Source organism: Limulus polyphemus, unplaced genomic scaffold (genome assembly GCF_000517525.1).
Source record: "Limulus polyphemus unplaced genomic scaffold, Limulus_polyphemus-2.1.2 Scaffold370, whole genome shotgun sequence".
NCBI classification, from domain to species: Eukaryota; Metazoa; Arthropoda; class Merostomata; order Xiphosura; family Limulidae; genus Limulus; species Limulus polyphemus.
The window spans coordinates 340,461-351,821 of record NW_013665980.1 but is presented as its reverse complement, the minus strand read 5'-3'; positions in this window follow the sequence as shown (position 1 = coordinate 351,821).

The following is an 11,361-nucleotide window of genomic DNA, read 5'->3' as shown; positions in this document are numbered from 1 at the left end:
ATCATTGTTTGCAGGAACTATTTGTAATAATTGTTATTGTAAATTGTATTGTTGAATATATATCAAAACGTATTTGTGTGAAAAACGAAAACGTGTATGCCAATCTTGTTGGCAAATAGCGTAAATTAACTAAAATATCGGCTTCGGACTATTTCAAATTCTAATACGTGACAGACCGCCAATGGGGGGCGTAAAATTGGAACTGTAAAGAATCAAACTTAATGTTTTCACATATTGAAGGCTTGACCGATTATGTGCTCTTATGCCCAGGGGTACCATTTGTCAGTGTTTCAGTTAATGTTTGTTACTTTGCTTGTTTTAGGCTATACGTGTTCTATCCACCAAGGAGAACTGAACCTCATATTTTAGGGTAAACATAGCGCTGACCCACTGGGGGACTTATGCATATAATTTTTTTTTAAAACAAAGACTTGCTGTTATATCAGCGTTATTATTACGAACTAACAAAAAAAAATGTGTATTTGATTTATTTGTATAAGAAAGCAATAAATATACCACATAACTGACTAAGTTTCAACAGTTAGTTAGCATTTTCTAAATATTCGCTAGCGAACAGCAAATGCGTGACATCCATGTACATTTTCATTAGATTTGATGTGAAAATTATTCTTAATGACGTGTCACACAGTTAACACTACTTAATACAAAGTCAGATAACACTGAACTTAGCTTGTCTGTTATATTTAATGATCAGATTATATCGAATCAATGCATGACAGTTTTACAAAGAATTCTCAGGCGATTACATGGTCAGACATATAGCAAGTTGTTGGTGACCTGTCACAAGTAAATCTAACACACAAATTTATTGCGCTAATTAAGCCAAAAGAAAATTAAAAGTATTTGTCCTAAATTAGCAAGAGAGAATTCATTAATAAAATTATCGATAATTTAAATTATATTTTAGAAGAGATTTATTTATTTGTTGTTAAGCGCAAACCTTATGATTCCAGCTTCTTATTACGTACGTTAATTGTGCTTTGTCATTTCCTTATCTTAATCTACACCAACTTAAACCTTTACGATAATTACCTTACACAAGACCGCTTTCGTAACTTTATGTGAACGAATACTGTGTACTTGGATTAGTTTGTTTCGAGTACTTGCGCAAAGGATATTCGCACTCGACGTTCTTAATCACGAACTTATAGACTAGAGAAAAGACAGCTATTCAACACATCTTCCGCCAATACTTGGGATAAATCGAATAGTGGATTTGATCTTTACTCTTATAACGCATCTACATCTCAAAGGTGCGGAGCAATATATATTTTCGTGGGGACGGTACCGCGATCCATGTACTACCGGATTACCAATCCGACACGATAACCACAGACCACGCCCGATCCGGAAACTTTAGAAAGATAATAACATATTAATGAATTTTCTTAAAGATGCAGTGTACAATATGCTTTAAATATACATAAAATCTCGAATATGGCCATAGGCGTTAACTTCACAACAACTTAATGAGATACTATTAGATAAAAATAGTGCATTCAGTAAAGACCCAAAATTTGTTTATTGGTTATATGGAACTGAAATGATTACTGTTTACAATATGCTTTAAATATACATAAAATCTCGAATATGGCCATAGGCGTTAACTTCAACAACAACTTGATGAGATACTATTAGATAACATTTCAAAAGGATACAGCGAAATGTTGTAAAATGCAAATTGAACAAGATAAAAATAGTGCATTCAGTAAAGATTACAAAATTTGTTTATTGGTTATATGGAACTGAAATGATTACTGTTTACAATATGCTGATACTAAATTTCTTGAACATAATTTCCAGTGAAGTTCATAATATTAAGAAAGTACGTATGTTCAAATAATCAATTAAAGACAAAAATATGAAACCCTATAACAGTGAAATGTACTTACATTATCATATGTGTCTTTTTATATCAATCCTTCCTTCGAAAATTTGAATAAACTATATCAACCTCTAAAGAATATTTAGAATAACATATTCCTTCTTCCTCTGGTGAGTACTATTAGCAATCAAGAAAAAAATTAGAATTCCAATGCATCCAAGTTTCTTGATTATGAATCCCACATAGCTTAAAACTATTGGTTTAATATTTATTCGATACACACTCGTGGTAAAGCACCTCGTATTCAACGTACATACATAATATATTTTTTCATTTAATATCAAACTTAACACATATGTATGTGACAACTAGCTTAGTACAACATACAATACCGAAATTCCAGTTTCATTTTATAAAGAAAATAAAAAACAGTTTCCCTTTATGCGTGTTGCCCCCGCCATTGGCACAGCGGTATGTCTGCGGACTTACAGCGCTAGAACCAGGTTTCGATACCCGTGGTGGGAAGAGCACAGATAACCCATTGTGTAGCTTTGTGCTTAATTACAAACAAACAAACTATGCGTGTTTTTTTCTTAAAAGGCTAATGTCCACTTGTTTTAACTTATTTTGGAAACTGCTATCCGTGTCACTAAATGACTTAAAAAATACGCATGTAAACGTCTCAAAATAAACATAGTTGCGACTATTGTAATGATTCCAGGCAACACTTATTTGAAGTATCTAGGAACTGAAGTGCTGTAATGACATTTTTTAGGAGTTGTTGCTTTGATTTTTCAAACAATTTTACTTCTTGTAAGTCAGTTTAGTAACTAAATAAGATCATGTTTGTATTAGGATTCCAAAGCTTTTTATCTAAGTGTATCCAGATCTATAACTTTAACAAATTCGAATGTGAAAGTTTCAAAACTAGGTCTTTAATAAACAGTCTTTGTCTAAAGTAAACGGAAAACCTCACTACTAGACTGTGGACATAGTAGTACTGACCATTATCCTTAGCGGATTTTTATTTGTGTATGCTCTGAAGTTCCTATTTGTTTTTCAAAGTATCTTCACGGATTCGGTCTTGAGAGAAAAGACATTAATCTATTTATGACGGACAAGTCAACATGCAATAAAACTCAGGAGTGTCCAAGAACTTCAACTAAAGAGTCCTGCGAGTGTAATCTTAACTTTAAGTATTACAACACAAAATGTATATCTAAATATTTTCAACTAACTAGCAAGCAAACCGGCTAAATTATAGCTTAATTCTTTCTCACTCAGTCTATTTTAAGACAAGTAAAATTTTCTATGTTAGTAAACTATTATTATATAAGGTCCAAATAGACTGCAGAATTTTGAATAAAATTTTATGTTAATTAAAACAGAATAAAAACCAGCAAGGTGACATTCGGACCTTCACGGTCACTCTTAATAAACAAGCAATAAAAACCTAACATCACCCGATTAATATATAACCACTTTTACTTTTTTAACTAATCAAAGACTTAAATAATAAAAAAGCACGTCATTAAATAGACTATTCCACAGGCGGTATGTCTGCGGAGTTACAACGATAGAATCCAGGTATCGATACCCGTGGTGGGCAGAGCACAGATAGCCCATTGTGTAGTTTTGTGCTTAATTTCAAACAAACAAAAAAACTATTCCACAAACAAACAATTGTAAAATATAATTCTGCCTAAGAGCATATCCGGATCTCGGTTTGCAAAGTTCACCCTTACCACTTTTAACATGATAGTCACCATTACCGACGTTATCAGCCCAGAAAAAAAAAACAACGTGTAGCCAGTTCAAACTTCTGACACATACAGTCCAGGAAATAACAGACATAAATGTACAATCTCCACAGAGCTAGTAGCACCTCTCTCTTCTATAAGGAAAAATCAAGACGGCTAACAATCGTTTCATTATTTTGAAACCTTCTGTCACTTGACCCAACCTGGAATAGCGTTGTTTTTGGCCATCTTATCATAGAAAAAATTCCAACCACTGAAAAAGTTACACAGAATACCTACAACACAGGTTGTTTATGATATTTGAACGTAAAGAAGAGAAGCTTAAGGGCTTAGGTTGCGAGACACGAAGGCTTACGTTAAGAAGTATCTTGATTTGCTCGTCCAAATAGCAAAAACAACAAAACAAGCTACAGGATATCTTTACTAATGGATCCTTTTTTTTTCTTTTTTCTGAGAAGACAAATATTTTTTTTAATTCTCTGGAAACAATTATTCATGACTTAATTATATTAGGGTTTTCAAGATAATCTGAAATAACTTACGTTGCCGACAAACAATTACAAATCTAACTACAAACTTTTAAAGCATTAAATGTTGTCTTCGGGCCAAGAGTTTCTTGAGACCTGCATATACTTCCAATATTTAATACTTTAATTAATTTCAAAATATCGGACCTAAATTGTTGGAATGTAATGGTATTATTTAACACATAAATAGGTCACTTTGAAAATGAGAAAAGGATTATGTATTATTTATTATCAGTGAAACATTTTTTTGCAATTCATAAAAAAGTACATTAGTCAGTTAACGCATGTAGGTAATAATAATTTATTGTACCTAGCTCATAAAGTATATGTACTTTTCTCATTTGACAACAGAGATACATATGTAATTCAAGTAAGTGTTTTAGAAAAAACTTGTTGAAATTATCTTCCTCTGAAAAAGTTTGTCTGTTAACAGATTACACAACTTTCCACTTTACTTCAATCAATCAATTATAGTTTCTTCCCCAATTCTGAGAGTCGACGACTAAGGTTCTCTATTGTTTTGTACTCCTCACTGCCTGTATCATCTTTCCTAATTCATTCTTCCCATCTACAATCCATTTTCTAATTTCATCGAGTCAAATAAGTCTTTGCTTCCCTCTTGCTATTTTGTCCTTCAATCTTACTCGTCAAAATCTCTGAAAATCTTCTTTGATATCTAATTATATGCCTAAAGTAGTGCATTTCCCGTTTCCTACATATATATTCAACAGTTGTCTTTTAGTCTGCAATCTTCCCTAGGATCTAATTATATTTTATGTTTCTTACATATATATTCAACAGTTATTTTTTTGTCTGCAACCTTCCCTAAGGTCTAATTATATTTTATGTTTCTTACATATATATTCAAAGGAAAGGTTGCAGACAAAAAGATAACTATTGAATCTAACTATATATATAAGATAACTATATATCTAAGAAACATAAAATATAATTAGACCTTTGGGAAGGTTGCAGACAAAAAGATAACTGAAGGTCTAATTATATTTAATGTTTCCTACAGATATCAAGCAGTGGTATTTTTGTCTTTGCACTTTCCAATACTTCCTCATTAGTTTTTCGTTCTTTCTAGTTGATATTCATCACTCGTGTACAACACCACGTTTCAAACGCTTCCAACAGGCCTTTTATTTTAGTAGACACGATCCAAGTTTTCGCATCATAGTCTCATCCTCATTTCTAGTTTAACATCCCCACTAAGAAATTATTTGAGATTGAAGAAAGATGTTTCTGTCATTCCTAACCTTCACTTCGTTTTTTTTTCAGCACTTGTCATCACTACTTATATTGTTTTCTAAATACGAAAAATCCTCTACGTATACAAACTCTTTACCCTTCCCTTCGATGTATATTCTGGGAGCATCCTCAGATTGAGAAGTTACCACTGTCATGGTTTTGTTTCACCCATATCCTATGTCTATAGTCTTTATGCACTACTATCACACTTAGCATCATCTCTAAATACACAAAACAATGTATTTTCCTCCCTCTTGCCAAACAATGTTTTGAATCAATAGTTGTACATTTTCTTGAGGAGTTTGAAAACTTCATCATCATTAGTGATATTAAAAGCGACAGATTACGTGATGAAGTAAGGCGATTAAAAATTCATTAATGCTCATTAACAACTTCTATATATGTGTGCGTGTTTCTGTACACCGTACTACTAATAAAAAAAGGCTCTACACTATACTAAACAACTAGAAACTGTTTTAATATATTGTTGTTTTTTTTTTTGCTTTACAGTATGTGGTTGGAACATTGAAGAAAAATGAGAGAAATTAGGGTAAGATGATCCATTTCGCTAAAATGGCCACCTCTACAGTTACGACATGATGCCATTGGAGTGATTTACGTGTAACTATTATTCACGTGACCTCGTGCTTCAACCACTAATATGTGTACAAATCACTGGCATAAACACATTGAGGACGTGTGTGAATGTGACACTTTCATATATAAAAAAGCACTTTGAAATTTCAATGGTTATAAAGTAAATATTTCAGAAATTTCACTTTGCTGATTTCAAACTATGATGAATTATAGGTAGCCTAATATGTCATAAAAAAGTTAATCTTACCTCGCACTAATTACGTCTATTTCCGCCATAGGCTTTGGCAACAATGTACCCCATTGCCTTAGATCATTACGCACGTTATTTTGCACATTTCTCTGGGAATACTTAAATGATGGTATAAATAATTGAAATGCGATTGCTAAATGCAGCCTTATTTTAAATTGTAGTTGTTATCTGTTAAATGAGGGTCAATTGACGCCATCTTGGGGATTCGGTTTCTCCAATCTTATAGGCAAAACTCCCCAACAAAAATAAGTGCTTTTTTTGATACCCAAAAGAAGGTGTATGCCCAAACTTTGTTTTATCTAGAAATGACGTTTATGATAAAATAGGGTTCATTTAAGTAAATGCATTTGCTTTTTCGTGACGTTTATCTTAATTGGCTTTCAACGTTAAGGGGGGCTGCCATACCGTACCTACCCCTACAACTAAAGGAAAACAACTTAAAGCTATCAGATATACGTATAGAAACACAATCATCCACTGTAACTTAAAAGGTGTGGTCTACTGGCATAGTAAGCGTAGTAGTGAGTTGGAAAATCTTGCGTGAAATTTTGGGCATGGAATTAATTTAAATTTACTAACAGGTTGCAGATGAATCATAATTTATTTTTGTAACCATCAATTGGAAAGTAATAGCTCCTACTACAATTGATAAGTTGAAAGTAATTAGGTTATTACAGTCAGACTAATATGGATAATAAAACACGTGTTTACTGTACTCAGCGTATGTGGTGTTCTCAGGTACATTAATTAAGCGTATAGACAGAAATTAGTAAAAACTATAGAAGGAAGAATGATAAAAATATTTACTTGGAATTAAATCTGAATTTCTGGTTCTGACTGACTTTGTAAAAAAAAAAGAGACCCCGTTCATGTATGCAAAGAGTAAAATGAATCTTTATTTAATGAATGCAGAGACCTGTTTTCGCCAAAAATGCTGATTGAAATCTAATGAGAATCTGAATTGGACAGAATGTACAACGATTATATACAAAATACAGTAATATCACCCCATACAAGATCGCATGCCTTACTCAAGAAATTGTCATTCCACTAGTGAAAATAGGGAGGATATATCTGTCGTAAATAAACAAACAACGATTTGCAGGTAGAATGATAATTATTGTAGAAAACATTAAATGATTCGACAGTACTTTGGTCTGCCTCCTTAGTACGGGAAGAAGACATGGTGCTATCGAAACACGTAGAATATTTTTATAATGCATATTAATGTACGTACAGATCCTTCTTTGCTAATTAGCTACGATGTTAGCATAACGTGCTTTCCTATACAAATGCAAGAACATATCAGAATACGAGTGCATTTAAATTAGCATATATTCATTTATATCTTCTTGTTTATTGAACTGGGATATAACTCTCTTTGAATAAAACAGAAGCATCACATGTTAAAAGCATTTCAATTAACAGATTTATTGAATATATTTTTATGTCTCAAAAACACTATGAAAAAAAAGTGTAAAAAGATTTTAAAAATTAATACAATTTTTGATTTACCCTTATTATGCACTGTCTTACCTATAAAATATATTTATACAACTGTATTGCAAATTAACACAAAATATTTTTATCATTACTATTTAAATGCACCCATAAAAATAATCTGAATGGGTTCACATTTTGCATATACTCTAATACTGTTGGCCCGGCGTGGCCAGGTGGTTAGGGAGCTCGACTCGCAATCAGAGGGTCGCGGGATCGAATCCCAATCACACACAACATGCTCGCCCTTTCAACCGTGGGGCGTTATAATGTGCGGTCAATCCCACTATTCGTTGGTAAAAGAGTAGCCCAAGAGTTGGCGGTGAGTAGTGATGACTATCTGTCTTCCATCTAGCCTTACACTACTAAATTAGGGACGGCTAGCGTAGATATCCCTCGTGTAGCTTTGCGCAAAACCCTTATCAACAACAATCTAATAATGTATATCACTGAAAAAAAGTCTTAAGAACGCAAGAAGATCTAACCATTAGTACTATAATTGTTACAGCTTCAGTGGCTCATTAAATTTACTGTAGGTACCAATATAATTCATCGGAAGAAATTATTTGCTAAGTATATATTGCTAAAAATGTACAACAACCACGACACAATAAACGAACTAAAAAAGAAGGCAATATTTTTTTAGTAGTTCCAGGAGTGACCTTTTATTCTCAAAATACGAAGTATAAATTACATAGATAAATATATACAATAATACACAAGTATCAATCACTCCTGTGTTGGTACACAAAGCTGCTACACACAGAGAGAATTAGTTTCTTCCCTCGAGTAGTCTCTTGTGACACATTACTGATAAAACTACCAAAGAATTGATCAGGTCATGCATGCGAATTTCTTTTTTGTCGTCACAGTGTTTTATTATTAAACGTGTATCACAAAAATATAAACATAAGGGAGCAATTTCCATTAATATATTGAAGTATCTGAATACTTCCGAGTAAATTTGTTTGAATATGGTATCTATTTGGTTATTTTTATTTGTTTTTTCATATTATTTGAACCGTATCTGAATTGTAGTTTTTTTTCATAAGAAGATGATGGCTTTCAACAAAAGGTTCTTGGTTGTTTTTACAATTTGCCTTAACATTTAAGGTAAATTACCTCCATGAATACGCATACGATCTAAAAACGAAGCTGTTATTTTATGTTAAGAAACATTATGTTTGCGTATTAAACTTAATTAACTAACTAAATGATCATACAGAGCGACGAAAGTTTTTGTTTCTTGTTAAAAAAAAAGAACGTAGAACGAAGAGACTTGCTAGCAAATTCTTATCTTACATTTCAAGTATAATTCTAAACCATAATTAAACCGTGATAATAGTCAGAGTGTATAAAATCTGTTTATCAAACCGAAAATCAGTCGATAATTCATAAACTTATGTATTGGTTGCATTTAAGAGAATTGTTCACATATTTATCAACTTGATTAACGAAAGTATGCTAGTATTTACCTAATGAAGGACATTGAATTGTTGGAAAGGGTTCAGGAAAAGACTACTAAAATGGTACCTAGGATGAAAAGGTTGTCATACGAGGAGAGATTACTATCTTTGAAATTGTTTTCTCTAGAAACAGAAGAGTTACAGGGGATCTGATTGAGTTGTTTAAGATTCTTAAAGGAATTCATAGTGTTGATGCATCATCTTCTTTACGGGGAGAATGGTGGGACTAGGGGGCACAAATACAAAGTTTGAGAGGATAGGGGTCATCTTCAGCCAAAACAGTTATTTTTCTAACAGGGTAGTTGGCTTTTGTAAAAGGTTGCTTTCATATGTTGTAGAGATAGTAAATTTAAGTGAGTTTAAGATAATGCTTGATAATTATATGGACAATTTATGAATTATTTAGCTTTGAAGTTTGTTTTTTAAATAGTTTTTGTTTGGTGGATGGGATAGCCTAGATGGACCAATAGGTCTCTTGTTGTCCCTAAATATTATGTTATGTTATTCAACAATTTCATGAACTTCTTCTAACTTCTAATGAGAATCTGCACGTGAATGCTGTTAAATTAGCAAATGACTTAAGTTATATTAAGTGTAAGATGAAACTTATGGGCTATCATAATTTGGATCACTGGTTAATATAAACGAGAACCCACACTCAGGACATTGACTGAATGCTGTAGATATTTGTCATTCAAGTTATAGAGGAAATGGTCTATTGTTAGTAGTAGAGCTATTAGAATTCTAAGGTGTATTTACAAACACATTAACTACTAGTCAAATGAAGTAATTCTCTTTGTATAAAAATCACTAGTTAGACCTCATTTTGAATATTGTATACAATCTTGAGAAACTTGTTTTCGGGTATTCGCCCAAAGCTACAGAAGGGCTATTTACGCTAGCTATCTCTAGAGGGGGAAACATAATTGGAATCTCAACTTCTATCATAGACGAAATTCATAACTTTATCTATTAGAACTATTATATAGCCCTTCAGTAGACAAGTAACATTTCAAATCACTCAGTGAACTTCCTCGATATCGCTCTGACCTTAACTACAGATAATACTATTTCAATATTCACTTATTATAAGCCTACCGACTCTCATTCTTTCCTGGATTACCTTCAGCCATACCACATCCACTACAGATGTCATGCCAGAATCAATATTTCATCTATTATAAACCTACCGACTCCCATTCTTTCCTGGATTACATCTCCAGCCATACCACATCCACTACAGATGTCATGCCAGAATCAATATTTCACCTATTATAAACCTACCGACTCTCACTGGAGATGTAATCCAGGAAAGAATTATACCACATCCACTACAGATGTCATGCCAGTGTCAATATTTCACCGCCTACGTCGTTTATGCACTTTCGAATCTAATGAAATATCAGATTTTTCTCAGGACTTAATTATTTCAGCTCGCAAAGATGCTGTAAAAATTATTAATTATAATGCACTAAAACTGAAGACAAAAAAAAATTATCGTAAAAATCAAGTCCCTTTGATATTGATAAATCATCCAGAAAACATCCGGTTTCTAAAATAATAAAAATCAGTTTTGGGATATTTCAAAACGACAAAGCGTTGGGAGAAATATTTAAGGATAAATCTATAATTTCGCGTCGTTACGGAAAAAATAACTGAAAGATATATTAGTTCGTGCATGGTTGCAGACATCAGAAGGAATCACTCATCTTCGATGTGGTACACGTTGCTGGAAACGTTCAGGATGCAATACATGTCGTTAAACTAACACCAGTACTTCTGTGTTTGAACCGAAATCCATGTACACCATAAAACAGTTGTTCACCTCTTCATCCAAGAGCTGAATTTATTACATTAATTGCTTATATTGTGGACAACTGTACGTAGAAGAAAAACGTCCTATTTTGTCTGAACGAGTAGGGAAACACATCCAGATTAATGATTCAGACAAACCTGTGGCTAAAGATTTCAGTGATAATGACCATAACATTAGCCACCTCAGAATATTGACCCTTCGTCATTCATCAACAGTCAAGAAGAAAAGACAACAAGAACTCATCTATCGGTTTGGTACCGTTCACCCGAAAGCAATAAATTAAATATTGACCCTTCGTCATTCATCAACAGTCAAGAAGAAAAGACAACAAGAACTCATCTATCG